Consider the following 22532-nt stretch of genomic DNA (forward strand, 5'->3'; position numbering starts at 1 on the left):
ATAAAATGGTATGAATATGCAAACGTTTATAACTTCAATCCAAAGAAAAAATAGTAAAAATTATGGTTCATCCTCAAATATAGGGTTTACAGGTAAAAATGGTAAAAGTGATTGCTTGCCAGGTATTATTTAAAGGGTTTAGGAAATATTTAAGGGTTCAATGGGGTTATTTCAATTTAGAAATATAATTATAAAAAATTTTTGGAATTAATGATGGTAAAACAAACTCACACATTTTTTGCATCCACCGTCGAAAGCTTTCGCTGGCTGCTGCGCTGTGAAAAAAATGTTTATCGCACAAAAAATAATATTTCCTAAATTGAATATAACTTTGTAACCGCGAATTCCTGAGTTAGGGAATTTTTTTTGTTGCTTCGGTTTTTTTCTCACTTCACCATAATTACGATTAATCCCTAAATTCACAATATTTCTTTTCTTTTAAAATAACATTTAAACTTAATGAAAGCTCATTACAGCTGTTTTACTTTTTCTTATGCCTATCCCTTTCACCACTCTAACAAGGGTTCAATGAACCTTGGGGAGCTATGCTCTGTCACTCCTTCTCCTCGGTGATTCTCCACCGCGTGTTATCGCCTATTCGCTTTTTTCCCGCAAAACTGCAACGGCTCCCTCGCTACCTCTGCCTGTCTCCCTTACTCCTTTACTTAATTGTGGATCATTACATGAGACTTTTGGCGCTTTTTCGTTTCTCTTTTTGGCAAGGTGCGTTTGGAGCTGGATCGAGCGGTGAGGGAGGTTTAAAGACAGCGGTTACATTTTTAAACTATTTGAATAACACGATTTAAACTAGAAATTCTCTAAATTTATATTCTAAACCTACGGTGGGGACAGATTAGGCTGATTAAGGGTCATAAATTCCACTATTTATAGGCCGATTTTTTTGGGTTTTTTCCCTTTTCTTTTAACTTAACTTAATCCAAGATAAAATTGGGTTTTTTTTTCTTTCTCCGATATTCTTTCGCGCCGAATCCGAACTCCCTGAACCCGCACCAGGGACCACTTCACTCCCGGGCTCACGCCGACTCCGTTGCCTTAAAATTTCGAACTGATCCAGTCCCGGAGCTTTGCTTCTTCGCCTAGGGTTCCTGACTTTGGAAGCGGTGTTCACTCCAACCTAGCCAAAGTACGCGGAATTAAAATCCTCCTCTCTTATATTTCGTCAGCTAGCCCCCGAACGCTTACCTGCCGAGACTGCGCCAACCACACAAATTTCTAATACTTTGCACTAGGTAATATAATTTTACCTTTATACTTTTTCTTAAATTTTTTTTTATTTTTAAATTGCTGTTTTTAAACTGTTTCACAACTTGACTTTTTTTCCACTAGACCTTTTTTCCCCTTTTTTTTTTTTGGGTTTAGGTCAAGGTACCTCTCTGGATGGTGTCCCGATGGGAAAAGAAAGGGCTTTCAGCCCGCTATTCTGGAGATTCTAACGAGTTTACCCGGTTCTAAATTTCTCCATTTCTCTCGCTGGGGAGCAGCGCTGCCACTAAAAACTAGCCCGGTTCTTTGCGACAGTTTGATAATAAGTCGCTCCAAAACCTCCTAAGCAAAACTATTTGCTACAAGCCTTTTACAAAATCCCCCCCGACCAAAATCAGACTTGAAGTTGCATTTAAACTTCTCAACCCACAAGGCTGATCGCTTGTAGATAAGCCTGACGAATATCTTTGCCATGGTACCGACCGACAAGCTTTCCATTCAAATCTTCTAGTTCGTAAATTGAGCCCCCTATTTTCCTTCTCACTCTAGCCTTTACAAATAAGGGAGCCAGCTTAGCATTGTAACCTGCTTGGAAACAGCTCTGTTTAAAATTCCTCCGATATACTTCCTGGCCAACCTTGTAAGATACTTCTCGCGCCCTAAGGTTGTAATGTCGTTCATTCCTCTCATGCTGTTTTCCCAATGTTTCAGCTGCTTTCTTCCTGATTACTTCTAGAGAATCCTCACGGCTAAAAGTAGCTGCTTTGTCCTCTAGCATAGCCAACTTCCTCAATAAGGAATATGTTGCTCCAGAAGTTATCATCTGCTGTCCAAAAACCATATAATAAGGTGTGGATCCCAGACCGGAATGAGTTGCAGACCTCAGCGCACAGCTGATTTTACTAAGATTTTCATCCCAGTCCTTTTGGTCGCTACGAATATAAGCACGAATGCCAGCAATCACAGAGCGATTTACCCGCTCCGAAGCATTAGCCTGAGGAGCGTGCACCGCAGTTAAAGTGTGCGTGATACGATGACTCCTAAGCATACCTTGAAATTTCTCGGATCTAAACTGCGACCCATTATCGGAAACAATGCTCTCAGGAAAACCAAAGGTGTGAAAAAGATCCTCTTCTAAATACTTTAGTACAACCTCCGCTGTAAGTTTCTTCACGGCTCTAAGAAAAACGAATTTGGAACAATGGTCAAGCACAATAAAAATGCCTATATTCCCACTACGAGACCTAGGATAAGGGCCTAAAAAATCAATGTAGAGACGCTGGAAAAACCTCTGCGACTCGACTGCCTTTCCCATAGGTGGCCTCAACGCCCTATTCGGAGCTTTAGTCATCCTACAACTTTCACAGGCTGAAATGTTGTCCTTCACGTCATTCACCATTCCTGGCCAGAAATAATATCGTCGAATTCTCTCCAACGTTTTATGAACCTCCCCGTGAGACGCTAATGGATCGTCATGCGATTTCTTAAGCACCTCCTGGATCATAGACTTCGGTATCCACAATTTCCACGCGTACGCATCATTGAGCAGTTCGCCTTTCGAATGTTCGGTGCGTCGATATACCAAGGCATCCACGATTCTCAGATCCGGAAAGTTATCCAAATTACTTTTAATTCCCTCCATTAACTGTATATACTCAGCGGACTTAAAATGTTCTGAGTCGATATCCACCAGCAACCCGTTCTTAAAATCTATTGCCGCTATCTGTTCATGCTCAACTCTAGACAAAGCATCAGGAACAACATTTAGCGTGCCCTTACGATGCTGGATTGCAAATCGAAACCCTTGTAACTTTAAAGCCCACCGTGCCAATCTAGTATTTAGATCATTCTGCGACATCAGCCACTTCAAGGACGCGTGATCCGTGATGACGGTAAATTCCAGTCCTTCGACATAAGCTCGGAATTTTTTAATGCTTACTAAAGCCGCAAGGCACTCCTGTTCTGTAACTGTGTAATTCCTTTGCGCTTTATTCAATTTCTTAGATACAAAGGCTATAGGTAATTCGTCCCCACTAATAGACTTCTGCACTAGGACCCCTCCTACTCCAGTCTTACTAGCATCACAATGTATGAAAAAGGGTCTGTCAAAGTCTGGGGTCTGTAATACCGGCGCACTTCCTAACATAGCCTTCAACTTCTCAAATGCCTCTTTACCTTCTTGGGACATCACAAAGTTACGTTTGTTTTGTAAAAGATCGGTCAAAGGAGCCGATACTGACGCAAAATTGTTTATAAATTTCCTGTACCAACCGGCTAATCCCAAAAAGCTTCTTAACGCCTTGAGTGATGTTGGTAACGGAAAATTTGTAATGGCCGAGACTTTGTCAGGGTCCGTTCGAATACCATCCTCACCTATTATGTGGCCCAAATATTTTACGGTTCTCCTACAGAACTTGCTCTTCTCCACATTCAAGGTTAAGTTAGCTTCTCGGATCCGTTTCGCTACAGTCTCCAAAACTTCCAAATGCTTATCAAACGTATCGGACGTAAATCGTCCAGGTATACAAAAACTTCGTTTCTGAGTGATGCAGGTATTACCTTGTCCATTAACCTCGTCATGGTTTGTGGAGCGTTGCAGAGGCCAAAAGGCATAACTTTATAATGATACAAAGGCCTCCCTGGTATAGTGAATGCTGTTTTCGCTTTCGATAGAGGATCCAAAGGGATTTGCCAAAACGCGTCTTTTAAGTCAAGGCTACTTATAAAGTTTGCCTTAGGTAACCGGCTAAGTATGCCATCGATCTGAGGAAGCGGATATGCATCCTTTTCCGTCACTGCGTTAACCTTTCTGCTATCGAGACATACTCTTACTTTGCCTGGCTTTTGGACCAGTACTACTGGCGAAGACCACGGACTGTCGGACTCCTCAATAACCCCAAGTTTTAGCATCCTATCCACCTCGGCATATAACAATTTCTCAATGGCCGGCGATACTGGGAAATGCCGTTGCTTAATGGGCTTCGCTGTCCCCGTGTCTATTGCATGGCTTAAAACGGAGGTCCTACCCAGTCCCTATAAAGCAAATGATGGAAAGCTTTTAATAACTTTTTCTAATTTAAGTTGCTGCCATCTCGATATCGAGTGCTGTTCCGCATCTCCTGAGATCTCTGAGATAGCTAGGGTTGGCGGCAACAGCTCATAAGCTGTCCAAAAATCTATTCCTAAATAAATATCTTGCCTTAGAGAGGGGATTATATGAAATTCTAATTCCCTTTTAATTCCTTTATATTCTATCTCTGTCTTAAATTTTCCTATTATTTGTTGCTTGTTTCCATCGGCAGTACATGCACCAGCTAAAACCTTTTTAAAAGGCTTTCTACTGCATATATACTCCTCAGCCAGCTGCCCACCTATACACGATATAGCAGCGCCTGTATCTAGCAACCCTCTTCTTTTCTTTTCTAGCAACGTAACCTCTGCGTAAGGCCTATTGTCGCCAACATTTTTCCTAATACTAGCAATTTCTTTAATTGTCTTCCAGTAATTTTTTTGACGCCGACTGTTACGCGAGACAAACCTAGCCTCGTTTTTAAGTATTGGCAAGTTTAATGTTCGGAACTTTTCCAGCTTCGTATGCCAGACTTGCAATCCCAAATCTCCGGAAGGTGGATTTTCTACACTAAGCGCTCCCTCCCCTCTAACTAATGCTGGTCCTCCAAGCCTGACTGTCGGTTGGGAACACTTGCCTTGGAACGCGGTGTTGCAGTGTTCCTGTGGGAGTTTTTTGTACATCTTTCACAAGAGGGTTTGTAAGCGTTAGGAAGGCCACAACCATAACAAAAGATTTTCCTTTTTGATGCGCAATCTTGGTATCTATGCCCTTCCTTTCTGCAGTTCCAACATTCCAAGGAAAATGCTCCTATCTCCTCTTGAAGCTCATCTTCCCCAAATTCTACTGCATCGTCGCCTTCCTCTTCGCAAAGTTCACTAATAGGTTTTCTTAACGGGAGTGGTTTTTGGTAACCGTGGTGTTTACGCATCTCTTCTATAAAGAATTCTCTTTTTCTAACCGTATCCCTCAAATTCTCCATGGACTCGAAGTTTAAATTCAGAATCTCATGCTGGATTTCTGGACGTAAATTACGCCGCACTATCTCCACTAAAGTTTCGTCGGATATGGGCTTGCTAAGTCTGTCAGTAAGCTTTAAAATAGAATCATAAAAGCTTTCGAATGATTCCTTATCCCTCTGCTTTCTGTCCCTTATCATTTGACGAATATCTACATCGGTTCTTGAATCCCGGAATTGCTTCCTTAAGGCTGCACAAAGCTCCTGCCATCGCACCACTCCTACGGTCTTATGATGACGCCAAAAGAAATCAGAGGCCTTTCCTTCGAATAGCATATTTGCATTCCCGCATAAGAGTGCGAAATTCCCCTCTAATGTCTGATGTCAGAGCCTCGACTCTGTAGATGAAACTATCTACTCCTATTGTGTCTCCCGATCCCGAAAACCTTAACTTCCAGTTCGATAATATGTGCCCCACTTTGTCGGGTCTTTGTGCCAAATCCGAGCTTAGGGATCTGGAGCTAGTGGGTCTCTGTTGAACCGTATAATGCTCTGTATGTGGTACGTTAATATCCAAAACCTGCTCTAGGGAGGAATTCCTACTTGTATTAGGATTTATCGTTGCCCTTTGTTGATCTATATTGCTCATTTGTGCTTCTACATTTGTCTGTATTAGGTTGGCCATCCTCTCAGTGAGCTGAGTTAGTAGCTCGTTTTGCATTGCCTTTACGGCTGCAGAAATTTCTGCGGTTATTTGACTCATTTCTTCTGCTGGTGTATTGTCGCCTACGTTGTGATCCTGCCTAGACCGCTCCTGGCTAGTTGAAGCTGATAAGTCCAACTCGCTTCCACTGCGCGAAATTGTTTCGAGCCTTGTACGCTGCCTAGTTTGAATTGCTGAAGTCGGAGGTTGCGAAATACGTTGGTCGATACAGATCGACTCACAAATCGGACAAGTTCTTTTAACTGCTAAATGTGTCCTCAGGCACGCTTTATGGAATACATGCTGACACTTGGTTTTATAGCTATCAGCTGCCCTGATCTCAGAGTTACACAATTTACACTCAGAACTAGGAGGATGTCCCTCTTTTTGAGGCGATCGATCTAGACCCATTAATGTCTACGTTTACTTATTTTTAAATTCCAACTTCTACCAAAAATGAATAAGGTAATACTAAAAGGGTAAATAATAATATAAGGTAAATAAATATAATAAATAATAATTAATTAAGTAAATATATAAAATAATATGAGTTGAATATGATTAAAATTTTTGATACTTGTAATTTAAACGTAATTTTGATTTCCTTCAACCTACGCACTCTGAAACGCTGCCAGCTATCGACCGTCTTCACAAAAATGTAAATAAAATAAGAAAGTAGACTGAAAACAAACAATGATTTGTGGACATGAAAACATATGTGTAATATGACTCCTCATGTTCTCCATGCAAATCAATCGCTCCTTTATACCTAAAGAATTGGTTTTCAACAGAGCTTTTATCCGTGGTCACGAGCTCTACTTTGAAGTAAAGTCAACGTGCATTCCAAGCGTCTTATATAGCTCTTCAAGAATAACCAAAGATTAGTTATGAAAAGAGGAAAAGAAAAATAAACAAAGAAATGGGGAGCTATTACTGAGACTAAGTGGTCAGTAGCCAGCTGCTAGCAGCTTAGCAACTGAATCCCAATCCTATGTCTCAGTTAGCCCTCTACTTTTTTCTCCTCCAGTCGTCACTTTTGAACCCACATGTCACTGGACAGGATATCTGCCTAAGGCTGATCATCCTGTTTTCCAAATGACGATCCAGGAACCAAAAATGACAAAAGGACGTGCAAGAAACTAGATAGTTGCCGCTAAGTAAGGTGATGTCTCCCCCACCTAACTTTTGACAACTGACCCAATTTAGTCGTTGAGGAGAAATTAAAGTTAGTTAAATTTTGATTATAGCAAGAAACAGTTACGGTCTAAATTTTAGTGAGTTTCCTAGACTTAATATTCTTTAAAACTTTTCCAAAAAAAAATCTAGCTTGGTGTGGTGTTATGGGGTTTGGCCAATGTCGGGTGCCTTGTCGGGAATTATTATTATTTAATTAAAAAAACGTGCGAACAAAATAGGACGAAATAAGCTACCGGATGAGCCAAGACCGTGAACTGAGACATACTACAAGAAGAAACAAAAAAAACAGAAGACACAAATTTGTAAAGTCGGTCCGAATCACTCCTTGATGTTTTAGGAGCTAACTTTGCCCTCCCTACCGTGATCATGGCCTTTCCGCATTCTTAAGGGTTTTTCCACGATCCCTTGTTTGGCAAGCGCTACTGAGGCGGGTTTAGGAAATCAAAAAATATTGGGTTTTAAACAGACATTATAAAATAATTTATTACTACTAAAATGGACATAATAAAATGTTGAGGGTATGTAAGGTAAATGTTGAGCTTCTTCGCATGGCAAAATTTAAATTAATAAAATGGTATGAATATGCAAACGTTTATAACTTCAATCCAAAGAAAAAATAGTAAAAATTATGGTTCATCCTCAAATATAGGGTTTACAGGTAAAAATGGTAAAAGTGATTGCTTGCCAGGTATTATTTAAAGGGTTTAGGAAATGTTTAAGGGTTCAATGGGGTTATTTCAATTTAGAAATATAATTATAAAAAATTTTTGGAATTAATGATGGTTTCGCTGGCTGCTGGCTTTCGCTGGCTGCTGCGCTGTGAAAAAAATGTTTATCGCACAAAAAATAATATTTCCTAAATTGAATATAACTTTGTAACCGCGAATTCCTGAGTTAGGGAATTTTTTTTGTTGCTTCGGTTTTTTTCTCACTTCACCATAATTACGATTAATCCCTAAATTCACAATATTTCTTTTCTTTTAAAATAACATTTAAACTTAATGTAAGCTCATTACAGCTGTTTTACTTATTCTTATGCCTATCCCTTTCACCACTCTAACAAGGGTTCAATGAACCTTGGGGAGCATTGGGGAGCTATGCTCTGTCACTCCTTCTCCTCGGTGATTCTCCACCGCGTGTTCTCGCCTATTCGCTTTTTTCCCGCAAAACTGCAACGGCTCCCTCGCTACCTCTGCCTGTCTCCCTTACTCCTTTACTTAATTGTGGATCATTACATGAGACTTTTGGAGCTTTTTCGCTTCTCTTTTTGGCAAGGAGCGTTTGGAGCTGGATCGAGCGGTGAGGGAGGTTTAAAGACAGCGGTTACATTTTTAAACTATTTGAATAACACGATTTAAACTAGAAATTCTCTAAATTTATATTCTAAACCTACGGTGGGGACAGATTAGGCTGATTAAGGGTCACAAATTCCACTATTTATAGGCCGATTTTTTGGGTTTTTTTCCCTTTTCTTTTAACTTAACTTAATCCAAGATAAAATTGGGTTTTTTTTTCTTGCTCCGATATTCTTTCGCGCCGAATCCGAACTCCCTGAACCCGCACCAGGGACCACTTCACTCCCGGGCTCACGCCGACTCCGTTGCCTTAAAATTTCGAACTGATCCAGTCCCGGAGCTTTGCTTCTTCGCCTAGGGTTCCTGACTTTGGGAGCGGTGTTCACTCCAACCTAGCCAAAGTACGCGGAATTAAAATCCTCCTCTCTTATATTTCGTCAGCTAGCCCCCGAACGCTTACCTGCCGAGACTGCGCCAACCACACAAATTTCTAATACTTTGCACTAGGTAATATAATTTTACCTTTATACTTTTTCTTAAATGTTTTTTATTTTTAAATTGCTGTTTTTAAACTGTTTCACAACTTGACTTTTTTTCCACTAGACCTTTTTTCCCTTTTTTTTTTTTGGGTTTAGGTCAAGGTACCTCTCTGGATGGTGTCCCGATGGGAAAAGAAAGGGCTTTCAGCCCGCTATTCTGGAGATTCTAACGAGTTTACCCGGTTCTAAATTTCTCCATTTCTCTCGCTGGGGAGCAGCGCTGCCACTAAAAACTAGCCCGGTTCTTTGCGACAGTTTGACAATAAGTCGCTCCAAAACCTCCTAAGCAAAACTATTTGCTACAAGCCTTTTACACTGTATCAGATAATTTTTTTAAGTTTGAAAAATTTTAAATTTTCGCACAAAAGAAGATTCTGAACGCAACAAAAAAAAACAACAGCTGGCAGTACGAAGTCTGCCGGGACAGCTAGTATGTATATATATTCTATATATTATGTTTTCTATTTTAAATAATTTAAGATCAATATGTACAAAAAAACAACTGATATCATATAAAAAAACCTCTTGACAGCCGCCACAGCCGTTTTTGGGCCAAATCATTTATTAAAAGCTAAAAAAAACTAGGCAAACCAATTCCGCCATACTTTTCCAATATTGATCGGATACGCCATAGCTTTTTTTTTTTTTGTATAAGTAAGAAGGATAGGTCTTTCTTTGGATCCCACTTTGAGAAAATTTTCCGATCTGACAAATTTTGATAAGGATCGGCCGACTATATTCTAAAGCTGCCGTATAACTGATCCATCGGAAATGCCATAACATTGGTGTTTTTTAAGTTGAATGGTTGGGACATTCCACTTATGTTATACTTGAAAAAAATATATTATGTTCAAAATTTCATAATGATCGGACAACTATATCATATGGCTGTCAAAGAACGATTGGCAAAATTGGCATAACTTTACTGTTTTTTAAGTTAGAAAGATGGGACTTGGGACAAATTCCATTTTGGGTCACGTGCCGAACAAGAATATTTTTTATATGCAATTTTGTACCCATATATAGCATATTTTCGTCACTAAAATTGATATCAAATATTTTGGGTTACGGTAGTTTAAAGGTACTTTACGGTAGTTTAAAGGTCAACCGAACAAATAAAATATAGAAACTTAATAGGAGAATTACTATACATAAGTACAAGCACAAAACCGGACATAACATATATTGTGAATTATCTCAGCAGATTCCAAAACTGCTATAACGACTTATTGTGATAATTTAAATAATGATATTCTATACTCTATGGCAGATTCTGATTTCGCAGGAGATTTAGAAGATATATTAACCAAAAGGCTATGAAAATTAAATTTTTTAATAATAAATATTAATAATATTTATTATTAAATATTATAATATTATTAATATTTATTATTAAATAAAGTAAATTATTTATTTACTTTTTTTAATCTAATATTTATTATTTTATATCGCACATCAAAAATAAATTGTTACATTCAAAAATTGGTTTAACTAGAAAAACATTTAGCATTTATTTTAATTGTAATACATGCTTATTATATGATTGATCGGATATGCCATAGCTTTGTTTTTTTTTGTATAAGTAAGAAGGTTAGGACTTTCTTTGGATCCCACTTTGGGAAAATTTTCCGATCTGACAAATTTTGATAAGGATCGGCCGACTATATTCTATAGCTGCCGTATAACTGATCCATCGGAAATGCCATAACATTGGTGTTTGTTAAGTTGGATGGTTGGGACTTTCCACATATGTTATACTTGACCAAAATATATTATGTACAAAATTCCATAAGGATCGGCCGAATATATCATATAACTGTCATAAAATGATCGGATTGGCATAACTTTGTTGTTTTTTAAGTTAGATGGGACTTGGTACAGATTCCATTTTGGGAAACATAATCTGATTTGCCAAATTTCATAAGGATCGGCAGATTATATCCTATAGCTGCCATATAACTGAGCGATCAAAATTGGCATAAAATACGTATAACTTTACAACCACTGAAGCTTTCAAAAAATTGTTTACGTCTTTGGAAAGGTTTTATTCCACCTTCTTGAATGACAAAATCTATGGAGTTAAAAAAAAGTTCTGATGTGTATCCTTACAATTAAAGTATTGCTAACTGTGTGAATCGCCTGTCCAGAGGTTACTTCTATACATGTATATATATTCTATATATTATGTGTTCCATTTTAAATAATTGAAGATTAATATGTACAAAAAAACAACGGATATCATATAAAAAACCTCTTGACGAGGTAAAGTACCGGTGACGAACCTGCATACGAAACCCAAAATGATCTATCGTATATAATGGAGTATATGGAATGGAGTATATCTTTTCGGCTTTTAGTTTATTTATTTAAAAATAAAATCCAAATAAAAAATGGCTTAAAAAGTAAAATAGAAACATTGGCTAAACTAGGACTAGAACTCAGGCCCTCCCGTGTTAGAATCCACAACGTTCTCCACTCGGCTAATCTCGAACTTTGTTGCTTGATGGCAAATTTTGAATTTTTAATTCTGCTTTGTGTTTCAGTTTCTCATGTCTTAAAGACTTACCAATGCACAATTTTACGAGTAGAGGGCTTTATATGCATACGCCCCCTGAGCATATTATGTATATAAATAAAACACTGCTTTACTTAAATTACAGCCGTTTTGGCTAAATCATGGATTAAAAGCTAACAAAAACTAGACAAACCAATTCCTCCAATACTTTTCTAATATTTATTATTTTCTATCCCACACCAAAAATAAATTGTTACATTCAACAATTGGTTTAACTAGAAAAACTGGAAAAACGTTTTTTTTTTATTTTGCGCATTTATTTTAGATGTAATACATATAATTGATTGGACATGCCATAGCTTTGTTTTTTTGTATAAGTAAGAAGGATATGACTTTCTTTGGATCACACTTTTCTGATCTGACAAATTTTGATAAGGATCGGCCGACTATATTCTATAGCTGCCGTATAACTAATCCATCGAAAATGCCATAACATTTGTGTTTTAAGTTGGATAATTAGGACTTTCCACATATGTTATACTTGACCAAAATATATCATGTACAAAATTTTATAAGGATCGGCCGATTTTTTCATATGGCTGTCATAAAACGATCGGAATTGGCATAACTTTGTAGTTTTTTAAATTTCATAAGGATCGGGCGACTGTATCATATAGCTGTCATAGAACGATCGAAATTGGCAAAACTTGATGTTTTTAAGTAAGAAAGATGGGCAAAATAATCTGATTTGCCAAATTTCATAAGGATCGGCCGTCTATATCCTATAGCTGTCATATAACTGATTGATCGGAAATTCTATAACTTCGTTGTGGATTCCTCCTTTGCCAAAATATATCCCTATCCTTTTAACTTAAAAAAACAACGAAGTTATGGCATTTCCGATCAATCAGTTATATGGCAGCTATAGGATATAGCCGACCGATCCCAAGCGTTCCGACTTATGTACTGCCTGCAACAGAAAGAAGGGTGTGTGCAAAGTTTCAACTCGATAGCTTTAAAAATGAGAGACTAGTTTGCGTAGAAACAGACAGACAGACAGACAGACGGACAGACGGACAGACGGACCGACGGACGGACGGACAGACGGACATGCTCATCGACTCAGGAGATGATCCTGATCAAGAATATATATACTTCATAGGGTCGGAGATGTCTCCTTCACTGCGTTGCACACTTTTGACCAAAATTATAATACCCTCTGCAAGGGTATGAAAAGGCACTGTACGGTCTCAGAGAAAGCCCATGAGCTTGGTATGATACAATAAATAAATTCTTAATAGGTCTCTATTATCCCGCCTCTAATACACAAGCCAGTGTGTGTGCGTATAAACGTATGTTTTATTCTGGTGGAGATTACAGGTTAGAGACAGAAAGGGTGAAAATATTACAAAATATCTTATCGCAGTATAACCTACTACAATCTATGGCATCGACGTCAAATTCACCACGAACGCGCCATTATTATCTATCCTAAAGTGCCTAATCTCTTTATGAGTGCGCTTTAATAAAATTTCACTTAAATACTAACTATCAATAATCGATCCGCGACATCCCCACCTTCGGATCAGCACCTGGTGAAACATTTCCTAAATGTCGCTGCAGACTCCGACGGTACCTTCCCTAAAATGGAAGAGGATAGATGCCAAGGCCTTATAGTAACCTGTCCAGAGGTTACTTCTATATATGTATATATATTCTACATATTATGTTTTCTATTTTAAATAATTGAAGATCAATATGTACCAAAAAACAACTGATATCATATAAAAAAACCTCTTGACGAGGTAAAGTACCGGTGACGAACCTGCATGCGAAACCCATAATATCTGATATCAATTTTAGAGACGAAAATATGCTATATAGGTGTACAAAATTGCATATAAAAAATGTTCTTGTTCGGCACGTGCAAGAAAAACAAAAAACAAGAAAGGAAAGCTAACTTCGAGCGGAGCCGAAGTTTATATACCCTTGCAGTTCAGTCGCAGTCCGCTAGGTGGCGCCACGCATCTTAAATTATTAGATATGTAGCGGATCGTATATAGTTGGCCGATCCTTATGAAATTTGGCATATCGAATTATTTTGCTAAAAGAGTAATCTGTACCAAATCCCATCTTTCTAACTTAAAAAACACCAAAGTTATGCCAATTCCGATCGTTCTATGACAGCTATAGGATATAGTCGGCCGATCCTTATGAAATTTTGTACATAAGATATGTTGATCAAATATAACATGTGTGGAAAGTCCCGACCCTCTATCTTAAAAAACAACGAAGTTATGGCATTTCCGATCAATCAGTTATATGGCAGCTATAGGATATAGTCGACCGATCCCGGCCGTTCCGACTTATGTACTGCCTGCAACAGAAAGAAGGATGTGTGCAAAATTTCAACTCGATAGCTTTAAAACTGAGAGACTAGTTTGCGTAGAAACAGACAGACAGACAGACAGACAGACAGACAGACAGACGGACAGACGGACAGACGGACAGACGGACATGCTCATATCGACTCAGGAGGTGATCCTGATCAAGAATATATATACTTTATAGGGTCGGAGATGTCTCCTTCACTGCGTTGCACACTTTTGACCAAAATTATAATACCCTCTGCAAGGGTATAAAAATCGGTCACGGTCAAAATTGCATAAAATTGCATCGGTCAAAATTGCATATAAAAAATGTTCTTGTTCGGCACGTGCAAGAAAAACAAAAAAAAATCGGTCACGTGCCAAACAAGAAAATTTTTTATATGCAATTTTGTACACCTATATAGCATATTTTCGTCTCTAAAATTGATATCAGATATTATGGGTTTCGCATGCAGGTTCGTCACCGGTACTTTACCTCATCAAGAGGTTTTTTTTTTGATTAATTACTTACTTACCTAATTAATCAAAAATTTGATTAATTTTTGATAAATAGACAATCGCTAAAATTATTGTAACATCTTGTAAAATATCAGATGACTGTAAATTGTAATTACAGTCAAACTGTAAAAAGTATTCTAGATTATAAATATAGGGGGGCGAGTTGAATTGTATAGATATAATTCTCTAGAGTTATATTTAAGCTAGTGTAAATAAGATATTCCGTATAGTATATAATATTTTAATAAGCAATTGTGAATTAGACCTTAATTAATTAATTAAGTAATTAATCTTTAATTTACTTCACTGATAGAGCTTTGATGAATCGTATTAACTTGCCTTAGTAAAAACTGCGGAGCTCACATGTATAACCTATTTATATATACGCTCCCGTTGCAGACGGCATGCGGGGGCAAGAGGAGCCGGCACGGCGGGCATGGAAGAAGGCGAAAGAGGAATCACCGTGGAACGTAAAGGTCCCGGACGGGCCTCCGCGGCCCCGCTCGAAGGTCATAGGAAACAGCGGGGATGGCGGCGAACGAAGCTGCCGGCGACTGCGCAGCTGGGTTTAGAAAATGCACAAAACACAGAAATGCATTTGGAATGACCATGGGGGGATCGCGGGGTATCTGGACGAAGTCCGATGACCGGCACAAAAACAATGCGGATCGGTGGCGCAAGCAGGGCAATCGGGGAAGGGACAATAAAGAAAGCCCGCCGATAGAAAGACGGCAGGATTTGAGAAAGCTAACGAAGAAAGTAAATAAGCAGAGGACTTACCCCGTGGGTAAGTCTGATATTCAAGTAGGAAAGTTTCCTTAGGAGGATTAAAAGTGCAGGCTGAAGGACCCTCCGTGGGTAAGTCCGGCGGCGGTACGCAAGTCAAGCAAGTAGCAAGTGGAAAGGATCAAGGATCCGCGGCAAACTGCGGCCCAATGGTAAACGAGTCTGGAGTGGAGTTATTCCCGGACACAACAGGTGTCCTGGTGTAGTAGCGGCAACGACGGATCAGCCTGGACTACGCCTTGCCTGCTCCTGACCGTTCAATCTAGGTGTGACCAGGACCAGGAGGTCCTGTAACGCGAGGGATAGCCAGCTCGGGAACTCAAGCCCAACAGTAAAACCACGCAGGGACACCCCGGGAAAGTCAAGAGAATCCTGATCCAGGCGCTGGAGCGTATGCACAGCGTATCACCTGGAGTCAAAGGAGACGCGACGCCCAAACCTCTGGCCTACCATAGATCCTGCGGGGCGTAGGCACGCAAGTGTTTGGAGGCGAGTGGCGAACGCGACCGGGGGCGTGTCCTGTGCGGTAGGTAGGCCTTCGTGCCCTGATCCGACCGCTAAGCAGCGAGAAGAATATCCTGCCCGGCGTATGACTGGGAGGTGAGCCACTCGGCCGGTTAACACGGATTAGGTGCCGGCCACGGCGAAAGGGCAAGTGTAGAGAGCCAAAGATTCTGAAGATCCACGGCACCAGTTAATTGAGATTAGTTTATCTCGTCGCGAAAAAAACCGAAAGATAAAAAGGTGGATGCGTGCACTCTTTTCAACGTTAAAAATTCGAGAATATATTCATGTGAACAAAAACTTAAGCCTAGATTATCTGGTGCGGCGAAGCGGGGCGAATTCATGGGAGAGCGCAAGTGAGAGCTTTACTTGCGCTCCCGCTCCGCCCTAAACTCGCGAAAAAAACCGAAAGACAAAAAGGTGGATGCGTGCACTCTTTTCAACGTTATAAATTCGATTATATTCAATCAACAAAAACTTAAGCTTAGCTTATCTAGTGCGGCTAAGCGTGGCGAATTCATGGGAGAGCGCAAGTGAGAGCTTTACTTGCGCTCCCGCTCCGCTCTAAACTAACTTATACTAGACTTCATAACATTCCACTTAATTATCTACATTAATTAAACACCGGCCCAGTTGAAGGACTTTCTTAGGCTTCAACTACTGGCAACCTCGCCAGCTTGTGGACTGCTCTCCGAAATACTGCTCCTCTACTCGTCCTGACGTCGGCGACCCTGACCCTTCCGTCAGCGCCGGCGTGAGTCTCGACGACCCTGGCGGTGATCCACTGCTGGGGCGGCTGGTTGTCCTCGGCGACCAGGACCAGATCGCCCTTCCTGGCGTCCTCCTGCTCCCGCTGCCACTTCGACCGCGCCTGTAGGCCCAAGACGTACTCCCGGGACCATCGCTGCCAAAATATTTGCTTGATTGACGAGACAAGCCGCCATCGCCGCAAGCACGTTAGACCCTGCTGGTCCGGGGTCCGCGGTGCTGGTGGGGCGATGAGCGGCCCGCCTGTCAACAGGTGCCCGGGAGTCAATGCATCGCCGTCGCTTGGGTCCTGACTGAGGGCGCCCAGGGGCCTCGAGTTCAGGACGGCCTCGACTCCAACGAGGACGGTCTGCAGCTCCTCTGCGGTCAACTTCGTGCTGCCCACCGCTCGCAGGATAAGGTGCTTTGCAGACTTTACACCTGCCTCCCATAGTCCGGCCATGTGCGGAGCCCGCGGCGGTATGAACGCAAATACGCATCCTTTTCTTGATGCGTATTGCCGCAGCTCGTCCGCTTTGCTCTCGATCTGGTGCCGCAGGGCCGCGAAGTGGTGACTCGCTCCGACGAAGTTCGTCGCGTGTTCGCAGTGCACGATCTGCGGAAATCCTTGGCGCCCAACGAACCTTTGAAAACCCAATAGAAAGGAATCAGTTGACAACTCTGAAACTACTTCTAAATGTACTGCTTTAGACGAAAAACAAACAAACAGGGCAATGTAGGACTTGTATGGTGGCCTACCACGAATTTTCAATGTCGTCTCAATAGGGCCACAGAAATCCACGCCACATATGGAAAATGGGCGGAGAGCACGAATTCGATCTAAGGGTATATCTCCCATGAATTGAGTCATCAGATGAGGCTTGCATTTAAAACAGCGTATGCATGACCGCACTATCTGACTGCAGACTTCCTGCGCGTTTACTATCCAAACGCGCTGTCGCAAGAGACTCACTAGTGCTCGTGGACCCACATCAAAATTCGACTCGTGCAAGTATCGGACGTAGCTCTGAACAAATTGAGAGCGCTTCGTCAACAATACTGGAAACTTGGCAACAAGATTTTTTCTAACATTTTTAATTTCCTCTTGATACTCGTGCTCTTGGACTATCTGGACAATTTTATTAAAAGCGTCTTGATATTCGACAGGTGAAGGTACATTATCAGAAGTAACTACTAATTTTGTACTCTTCTTTATAAAGCGGACCATGTAAACGAACACTCGCAGCAGCTTTATTTGAGAGGAAAATCCTTGTACCACTTCCAACAAAAATGAGATAGAGACCATTGCAGAGACCAAATCTCTGGTGACGGATCAAACCGAGTTGGCCACTTATCTTCCGGCTCCGTTAAAAACGATGGACCTGTGAACCAAAGTGATTCTATCGTTTCCTTTAGGTCTCCACCTCTTGACACAATATCTGCCGGGTTCTGTTTAGTTGGTACATGCCGCCACGTGCTATCCTCTGACCACTCTTGAGTCTTAGCAACTCTATTTGATACGAACGTTGACAACGACGATGGATGGGAACGAATCCAATGAAGACAAACTTCCGAATCTGACTAATATACACTTCGTTCGATCGGTGCTTTGATAAGAGGTTTTATTTTGCGACAGAGGTCCGCGAGAAGGTGAGCGGCACATAACTCAAGACGGGGGAGCGTCTTTGTCTTGAGCGGCGCTACTTTTGACTTTGCAGTCAACAATGAGACTTTACTACCTTCTGCAGATTTGCAACGGATATAGATGCAGGCTCCATAGGCTCCCATCGATGCGTCAGAGAAGGCATGAATTTCAATTGGTGACATTGGCTCACTCATCACAAATCTCGGTATTGAGATTTCTTCTAACTGTGACAAGGCAAGCTGAATTTTGTTCCATGCGGTTTAAAAATGCAGTGGAATGGACAGATCCAAATCTAGCTTATTAAGCCAAAGTTCCTGTAACAGGATCTTCACTTTAATAAGGATCGGGCTTAATAAGCCAAGGGGGTGGAAAAGCTTTGACGTCACCGAAAGAATATTCCGCTAAGTCGCCCTTTGTCCCATGACTGACATATCAATTTCGAATTTTAATACATCATCTGTAGGAACCCAAAAGATTCATAATGTTTTTGTCAGCTCTGAGTCCGAAAGTGTTATTAGCTTAACGGTGCTCTCGGATGCAGTAACTTCAGGCGAGTTTGAAAACGACTTACTCAATTCAAACCCGGCGTTTTAAAGAACCTGAGTTACTTCAGATTTAATTGTCTTTAGCTCCTCCACGCAACCAGCACCCGTTAACATGTCGTCGACGTGAAAGTCAGACCCAATAACTTTAGCAGCTCGAGGGAATGTATTTTTCGCAGATTCACTCAACTTCTTCAAACACCTTATGGCCAGGAATGGGGCTGGTGCAGTGCCATAAGTAACGGTGTTGAGCTTGTACAATTTCAAGGACTCAGACGGGTCTTTTTTCCACACTATCAACTGGTATCTTCGATCTGCTTCATTTACCATCACTTGACGATACATCTTTTTTATGTCGGCTACCAGAGCGAATTTGTTTAGCCGAACTCTAAGAAGAGTTGAGTAAAGCTCTTCCTGAATGGTTGGACCCACCATCAACAACTCATTTAAACACTTCTGTGTGGATGTCTTGCAGGACGCATCGAAAACGACAGATGCTGGTATCTACGATTTAGTATTTTTTCGAAATCGGACCACAGCGGTAATTCCTCATAATCTAGTGACTCTTCCCATTTTTGCTTGGTCACTGGATCCCTTCTACTCAAAACTAAATGAATAATCATTGAGTTTGCAATTTTAGTATCATATCGTGATCCATAAATTGATGACACAGTGTCGATGAGACCCCTCAACGACGACGCAGACGGCTGAGGTTTATGATTCGTTATCATAAACTCTTTTTAGACTAGCGATAGCTTTGTCGTAATTACTCTCGGAGACCTGGAATGCCTTGATAGTTCCTAAGGCTTCACCAGAGAGGCAAGAAATTAAATGATTAAATTTCTCGATAACTGGAATGTTCACATCTTTGTCAACTAATGTCTCAAAGAAACTTATGAAATTTTTGAAATCCGAATAATTTCCACTGAATTTTGGCAATGCCAAACTTTGCTCGATCTTGCAACTCATTTGCTTTAGAAATTGCCTCATCTAAAACCTGAAGCCTGCATTCTAGCTCAGTTTTGTTTAGAGGAAGTGATCCATCTTCCAAACGTTCCTCCAACCGGCGAATGCTTTTAACTTTGACATTTAATTTTTTTTTTAAGTCAATAAGAGTCGTGGAATTAAGTTTTTGTTTAGTACTTTCCATTATAAAAAATTTGTTTTTTTAATACAAAAACAAAAACAGTGCAAATTTAAGATTTAATAATTTATTTAAATTTTTTGTTAAAGAAATTTTTTTAATTTATTTAAATTTTTTATTAATTAAAATATTAATATTAAAAATTTATAATTAATAAATTTTTAATAATTATAATATTAAATAATTTATTAAATTTACCCAAAAAAAATCTAAATTGATTAATTAATTGATAACGAATTATGGATAATCGAGACACAGAGTATCCGCATTCCGTGTTATATGTGATGGTGGTCGCGCGTAGATTCGAGGAGAAGTTCGCGCAGGGGTCCACGCCGAGGCAGACACGCCGCAGCTGTGTTTAGAAAATGCACAAAACACAGAAACGCATTTGGAATCACCAGGGGGGGATCGCGGGGTATCTGGACGAAGTCCGATGACCAGCACAAAAACAATGCGGATCGGAGGCCCAAGCAGGGCCATCGGGGGAGGGACAATAAAGAAAGCCCGCCGATAGAAAGACTATATACTCTGGCACTATATAAGGAGGGCCCCTGGAGCAAATCGGGACCGAGTCTTCTAGGGAAGCTGGAAGAGTTGAGTGAAAGACCCCCCGTGGGTAAGTCTGACATTCAAGTAGAAAAGTTTCCTTAGAAGGATTAGAAGTGCAGGCTGAAGGACCCCCAGAGGGTAAGTCCGACAGTCTTAAGTGCGGGCTTTTAAGCGAGTGAGCAAGGATCTTCGATTAATAGCTTAAGGACCCCCCGTGGGTAAGTCCGGCGGCGGTAAGCGAGTCAAGCAAGGAGCAAGGGGAAAGTATTAAGGATTCGCGGAAAACTGAGGCCCAAGGGTAAACGAGTCGGGTGGAGTTATTCCCGGACACAACAGGTGTCCTGGTGTAGTAGCGGCAACGACGGATCAGCCTGGCGTACGCCTTGCCTGCTCCTGACCGTTCAATCCAGGTGTGATCCTGTAACGCGAGGGATAGCCAGCTCGGGAACTCAAGCCCAACAGTAAAATCAGGACACCCCGGGAAAGTCAGGAGAATCCTGATCCATGCGCTGGAGCGTATGCACAGCGTATCACCTGGAGTCAAAGGAGACGCGACGCCCAAACCTCTGGCCTACCATAGATCCTGCGGGGCGTAGGCACGCAAGTGTAGGTAGGCTTTCGTGATCTGATCAGAGAGAGAAGCATATCCTGCCCAACGTATGCCTGGGAGGTGAGCCACTCGGCCGGTTAACACGGATTAGGTGCCGGCCACGGCGAAAGGGCAAGTGCAGCGAGCCAAAGATTCTGAAGGTCCACGGCACCCATAAAGGAGGAGCAGCAACAGCAGAGGCGACGTCGAGGGAGCGACGGCGACAACGAGGAAGCAGCAGCATCGACGAGGGAGCATCAGCGTCAGAGGAGCTGCGATGACGGGAGCAGCGGCAGCAGAAGACCAGCGCAGAAGACGGCAGCGACAACACAGGCCCCGCAACCAGAGTCCGTGAGTCCGAACGAAGGGAACCGTGAGCCGTTTCGGTGCCAGGCACCAAGACCACACGACCTGCCGGGCGCAAGCTTTGGGAGGGCGTGTGTATTGACACCAACCGAATCGACGGAAGGGCGAGCGGTCGGGCAATCAGGTCGAATCTATAAATTCGGTGGAACGTACCCTCAACCTCTTTGAGCTAGTCGCGGCATTTGTTGCGAACAAAATATAGCAAAAACAGTTTGTTACACAAGTCAAGGAGTAACACAGCTTCAAGATGGGTAGGAAAAATTGGATCTACGCTATCAAAAAAATGTTTACGTCTTTGGAAAGGTTTTTAATTATTCCACCTTCTTGAATGACAAAATCTATTTATATGTGTTATATGTATATTATGTGTTCCATTTTAAATAATTGAAGATCAATATGTACAAAAAAACAACTGATATCATATAAAAAAAACCGAGGTTGACGAGGTAAAGTACCGGTGACGAACCTGCATGCGAAACCCAAAATGCTCATATCGACTCAGGAGGTGATCCTGATCAAGAATATATATTCTTTATAGGGTGGGAGATGTCTCCTTCACTGCGTTGCACACTTTTGACCAAAATTATAATACCCTCTGCAAGGGTATAAAAATCGGTCACGGTCAAAATTGCATAAAATTGCATCGGTCAAAATTGCATATAAAAAATGTTCTTGTTCGGCACGTGCAAGAAAAACAAAAAAAAATCGGTCACGTGCCAAACAAGAAAATTTTTTATATGCAATTTTGTACACCTATATAGCATATTTTCGTCTCTAAAATTGATATCAGATATTATGGGTTTCGCATGCAGGTTCGTCACCGGTACTTTACCTCATCAAGAGGTTTTTTTTTTGATTAATTACTTACTTACCTAATTAATCAAAAATTTGATTAATTTTTGATAAATAGACAATCGCTAAAATTATTGTAACATCTTGTAAAATATCAGATGACTGTAAATTGTAATTACAGTCAAACTGTAAAAAGTATTCTAGATTATAAATATAGGGGGGCGAGTTGAAATGTATAAATATAATTCTCTAGAGTTATATTTAAGCTAGTGTAAATAAGATATTCCGTATAGTATATAATATTTTAATAGGCAATTGTGAATTAGACCTTAATTAATTAATTAAGTAATTAATCTTTAATTTACTTCACTGGTAGAGCTTTGATGAATCGTATTTCTTTATATTCGTATAACTTTCCTTAGTAAAAACTGGAGAGTTCTCCACAAGCTCATATCGGTATCATCTCGTGGTACTTACAC

The sequence above is a fragment of the Drosophila ananassae genome, assembly GCF_017639315.1.
Source record: "Drosophila ananassae strain 14024-0371.13 chromosome Y unlocalized genomic scaffold, ASM1763931v2 tig00000144, whole genome shotgun sequence".
NCBI lineage: Eukaryota > Metazoa > Arthropoda > Insecta > Diptera > Drosophilidae > Drosophila > Drosophila ananassae.